We start from the raw sequence: 6000 nt of genomic DNA on the forward strand, positions 1-6000 counted from the left end.
CACTTTTTTTTGCTGCCTGTCCTGAAGTCCACCTTGGAGGATGGTCACCCGAAGGTCCGAGGCTGAATGTCCTGGACCACTGAAGTGTTCCCCAACTGGGAGGGAACCCTCCTGTCTGTTGATTGTTGTGCGGTGCCCATTCATCCGTTGTCGTAGCCTTTGCTAGGTTTCCCCAATGTACCATGCCTCCGGACATCCTCGTCCGCAATGTATAAGATAGACAACGTTGGCTGAGTCACATGAGTACCTGCCATGTACAAGGTGGGAGGTGTCCCCACGCGTAATGGTGGTATCTATGTCCACACTCTGACACGTCTTGCAGCGCCTACCGTGACAGGGTTGTATGGAGTTGTCCTGAGAGCCGGGCAGCTTGCTACGAACAATGATCTGTTTGAGGTTTGGTGGTTGTTTAAAGGCAACTAGTGGAGGTGTGGGGAAGGTCTTGGTGAGGTGCTCATCCTCATTGATAATGGGTTGCAGGTCACGAAGACCCACATGCACACATATATTTTGTGGGGTGAATTTGTACTTTTAGGGTTACATTGTACTTTGCTCAAAAACTGCATGCATTCATGTCGAACTCTGAGCTCAAAAACTGCAAGAATTTATGTAAAACTGTGTTATCTCACTTTTTAGATTAGAATCAATCTAAACATCAGGTCATAGACAGAGAACACAGGGGGCCAACACCTTCAACATATTGTCTAGCTATCACCATTGTTAACAGCTAACCTGAGAATGCAACTTTTAAAAAAAAAGGTTTTGTGATTTACACATGAAAGAAGTGAAACTATCACTGTATTCTAACAGACAATCGATTTTTCAATGTATAATTTCAGTTACATCACACTAAATTTTTGCTATAAATTCTGTGTTAGGATTGAGCCCTCCACTATCACCTGATGAAGGAGTGTCGCTCCGAAAGCTAGTGCTTCCAATTAAACCTGTTGGACTATAACCTGGTGTTGTGTGATTTTTAACAGTGTGGAGTTTGTACATTCTCCTCGTGTCTGCGTGGGTTTCCTCCGGTTGCTCCGATTTCCTCCCACAGTCCAAACATGTACAGGTTCGGATGAATTGGCCGTGTGAAATTGTCCCATAATGCCCTGGGATGTGCAAGCGAGATGGATTAACCATGGGAAGGGTTACTTGGAGAGGGTGGCGGGGGGTTGCGGGGGGTGTGTGGGGGGTGGGGGGGGGGGGGGGGGGGGGGCTGCTGTCAGTGGGTCTGGGTGGTATGTTCTTCATAGGATCGATGTGGACTTGATGGGTTAAATGGTCTGCTTCGGCACTGTAGGGACGCTATGATTCTAAGTGGTGCAAAACCCAATTGCGGTTGGGGAGAAGTCGGTTCCTTTGGGTTGGATGGATCTGAGGGAAATTTCCTGATGGAACCTGGGATGGCTGTATCTAGTAGGAAGTTTTTGATGAGGGGCTCCTGCCTGAAACGTGGATTTTCCTGATCCTGGGATGCTGCCTGACCTGCTGTGCTTTTCCAGCATCACACTCTCAACTCAATGCTGTCTCCTTTGTCTAATCAAGCCCCCGTGGGCAGGAACCAACTTGGAGTGCCCTCACAAGGTCAGGAAATGATCCTGGGAGTTTCTTCCTGTGGGCTTGTTCTCTACAGGGCTGGAGCCTGGCAAATGTCATAATCCAGACAGTCAGTTCTCATCCTGTTATTGTAACTTGCTCCAGGTTCAGAGCTCAGTGACCCTAGCTGTTTGACTCAGTGCACAGTTGAAAGCTGGGAATGTTGTAGAGATCGGGAGAACAAAATTCCCATCTTTGATGTTTGGGTGCACTCAAGATTTACGTATGTGATTAACCAGAAAGATAAAGAAACTGTAATGCCCTAATAACCATTTTAAACGAGAGAGCAGGGAATAGACATTCCCACGGACTATGTGAAACAAGCCATGCCTTCCAAAAGAGCAAAATGAATTGGCAAGCTCTATGAGCAGTCTCCACAACCGCAGACATACAGCAGTGACTGGGATTGATTTAGCCTGAGGACTGCACAGAGTTGCAGATGGCCAATGACAAGATATTCACAATCAATGTCATCGCCAATAAAAACAGACATTGCTGGAGAAACTCAGCAGAACTTCAGGAGAGTCAGGGGATCTGAAAAGTTAACTCTGCTTTCTCTGCACCGAGGTTTCCAGACCTGCTCAATTTCTCCAGCAATTTCTTTTTTTGTTTCAGATTTCCAGCCGTTCTGTTTTATTTTGGTCATCTGCAATCATTTGATTTCCTTCCACTAAAGCAAATGATCTTCATCAGATTTAATCCTTGCCATCCCAATGGGTTTATTTGAAAGTACAAGCACTCTGAGAGCTTGCACTTTCAAATACATGTAAACCTTTTGGACTATAACCTGGTGCTGTGTGAGTTTTGACTTTCTTCAAACTATCACAAGCAAGAATTGCTAATAATCAGCAGAAGGTTCAAAAGGTAGATTGTCAGTGTGAGAAAACACACAGCAATGTGGTTGACTCTCCACTGCCCTCTGAAATGGCCTAACAACCCACTCAGTTGTGGTAAAAACAATGACTGCAGATGCTGGAAAGCAAATACTGGATGAGTGGTGCTGGAAGAGCACAGCAGTTCAGCCAGCATCCAACGAGCAGCGAAATCGACGTTTCGGGCAAAAGCCCTTCATCAGGAATAAAGGCAGTGCGCCTGAAGCGTGGAGAGATAAGCTAGAGGAGGGTGGGGGTGGGGAGAGAGTAGCATAGAGTACAATGGGTGAGTGGGGGAGGGGATGAAGGTGATAGGTCAAGGAGGAGAGGGTGGAGTGGATAGGTAGAAAAGGAGATAGGCAGGTCGGACAAGTCAAGGAGACAGTAACTGAGCTGGAAGTTTGAAACTAGGATGAGGTGGGGGAAGGGGAAATGAGGAAGCTGTTGAAGTCCACATTGATGCCCTGGGGTTGAAGTGTTCCGAGGCGGAAGATGAGGCGTTCTTCCTCCAGGCGTCTGGTGGTGAGGGAGCGGTGGTGAAGGAGGCACAGGACCTCCATGTCCTCGGCAGAGTGGGAGGGGGAGTTGGGTCAATCACTAGAAAGTCACAACAAAGAAATGAAACTGGACGGATAACCTGGCATCAACCTTGGAATTGGAAAAGACACAAATAGCCCTGTTGACCATGCAGAGTCCTCCTGACCAACATCAGAGGGGGTGGGGGGAGGGGGGGGGTGGAGGGGGGGATGCGGTTTATGCTGAAATTGGGAGAGCTGTCTCACAGACTACTCCAACAACAGCCTGACATGGTCATACTCACAGAGTTATACCTTCCAGACAATGTCCCAGACACCACCATCACCATCCCTGGATACACCCTGTCCCACCGGCAGGACAGACCCAGCTGAGGTGGGGATACAGTCGGGAGGGAGTGATCCTAGGAGTCGTCAGCATTGACTCCAGGCTCCATGAAGTCTCATGACTTCAGGTTAAACCTGGGTAAGGAACCCACCTGCTGATTCCCACGAACTGTCCTCCCTCGGCTGATGAATCGGTACTCCTCCACATTGAACAACACTTTGAGGAAGTACTGAGGGTGACAAGGTCACAGAATGGACCCTGGGTTGGGGATCTCAATGTCCACCACCAAGAGTATCTCAGCAGCAGTATTACTGATCGAGCTGGTCAGGTCCTAAAGGACATCGCTGCTAGACTGGGTCTGAGGCAGGTGGTGGGGGGACCAACAAGAGGGAAAAACATACTCAACCTCATCCTTACCAATCTGCCAGCTGCAGATGTGTCTGTCCGTGACAGTATCGGTGAGAGTGACCACCGCACAGTCCTTGTGGAGACAAAGCCCCACCTTCACATTGAGAATACCCTCCATCGTGTTGTGGGGCCTGTCACTGTGCTCAATTGGACAGACTTCATACAGATCGAGCAACTCAAGACTGGGCATCCAGGAGGCTCTGTGGGCCATCAACAGCAGGAGAACTGTACTCCAGCACAATCTGTAACCTCATGGCCCGGCATATCCCCCACTCAACCATTACCATCAAGTCATGGGGATCAACCCTGGTTCAATGGAGGGTGCAGGAGGACATGGCAGGAGCAGCACCAGGTATTCCTGAAGATGAGATGTTAACCTGGTGAAGCCCCCAAACAGGATTACTTACACACCAAACAGCAAAAGCAGCAAGTGATAGACAGAGCTAAGTGATCCCACAATCACTGGATCAGATCGAAGCTCTGCAGTGCTGCCACATCCAGTCGTGAATGGTGGTGGGGGAATTAAACAACTCACTGGAGGAGGAGCCCCCACAAATATCCCCATCCTCAATGATGGAGGAGCCCAGCACATCAGGGCAAAAGGTCAGGCTGAAGCTTTCACAGCAATCTTCAGCCTGAAGTGCTGAGTGGATGACCCATCTCGGCCTCCTCCAGTGGTCCCCACGGTTACAGATCCCAGTCTTCAGCCAATCCCATTCACTCCATGTGATATCAAGCAACGGTTGGAGACACTGGATACTGCAAAGGCTATGGGCCCTGACAACATTCCAGCAATAGGACTGAAGACTGGTGCTCCAGAACTTGTCACTCCCCCAGCCAAGCTGTTCCAGTACAGTTATAACACTGGCATCTACTCGACAATGTGGAAGATTGCCCAGGTATATCCTGTACCCAAAAAGCAGGTCAAATCCAACCTGGCCAATTACTGCCCCATCGGTCTCCTCTCGATCATCAGGAAAGTGATGGAAGGTGTCACCAACAGTGCTATCAAGCAGCACCTGCTCAGCAATAACCTGCTCAGTGAGGCCCAGTTTGGGTCCCACCAGGGTCACTCAGCTCCTGACCTCATTACAGCCTTGGGTCAAACATGGACAAAAGAGCTGAACTCCAGAGGGGAGGGGAGAGGGATAGCCCTTGACATCAAGGCTGCATTCGACCGAGTGTGGCATCAAGGAGGATGTTCGCTGATGATTGCACAATGTTCGGCACCATTCACAACTCCTCAGAGACTGAAGCAGTCCGTGCTCAAATGCAACAAGGTCTGGACAATATCCAGGCTTGGGTTGATAAGTGGCAAGTAACATTCACACCACAAAAATGCCAGAGAATTACCATCACCAACAAGACCATCACTGCCCCTTGACATTCAACAATATTACCATCACTGAATCCACCACTGTCAACATCCTTCGAGTTACCGTTCAACAGAAACTGAACTGGACACACCACATAAAGACAGGGGCGATAAGAGTACGGGCACTGCGGTGAGTACTGAACACAGGGCTGTGAGGGACGACTGCTCACTGAACGTGGGAGTGCATGGGCCGAGTGTTCACTGAACATGGGAGTGTGTGGGCCAAATGCTCACTGAACACGGGAGTGTGTGGGCCAAATGCTCACTGAACATGGGAGTGTGAGGGCCAAGTGTTCACTGAACACGGGAGTGTGTGGGCCAAATGCTCACTGAACATGGGAGTGTGAGGGCCAAGTGTTCACTGAACACGGGAGTGTGTGGGCCAAATGCTCACTGAACACGGGAGTGTGTGGGCCAAGTGCTTACTGAACACGGGATTGTGTGGGCCAAGTGCTCACTGAACACGGGAGTGTGAGGGCCAAGTGCACACTGAACATGGGAGTGTGAGGGCCAAGTGTTCACTGAACACGGAAGTGTGTGGGCCAAGTGCTCACTGAACACGGAAGTGTGAGGGACAAGTGCTCACTGAACACGGGAGTGTGTGGGCCAAGTGCTCACTGAACATGGGAGTGTGTGGGCCAAGTGCTCACTGAACACGGGAGTGTGTGGGCCAAGTGTTCACTGAACACGGGAGTGTGTGGGCCAAGTGCTCACTGAACACGGGAGTGTGTGGGCCAAGTGCTCACTGAACACGGGAGTGTGTGGGCCAAGTGCTCACTGAACACGGGAGTGTGTGGGCCAAGTGCTCACTGAACACGGGAGTGTGTGGGCCGAGTGCTCACTGAACATGGGAGTGTGAGGGCCAAGTGCTCACTGAACACGGGAGTGTGT

This window comes from Chiloscyllium punctatum, chromosome X (assembly GCF_047496795.1).
Source record: "Chiloscyllium punctatum isolate Juve2018m chromosome X, sChiPun1.3, whole genome shotgun sequence".
In the NCBI taxonomy this organism is placed as follows: Eukaryota; Metazoa; Chordata; class Chondrichthyes; order Orectolobiformes; family Hemiscylliidae; genus Chiloscyllium; species Chiloscyllium punctatum.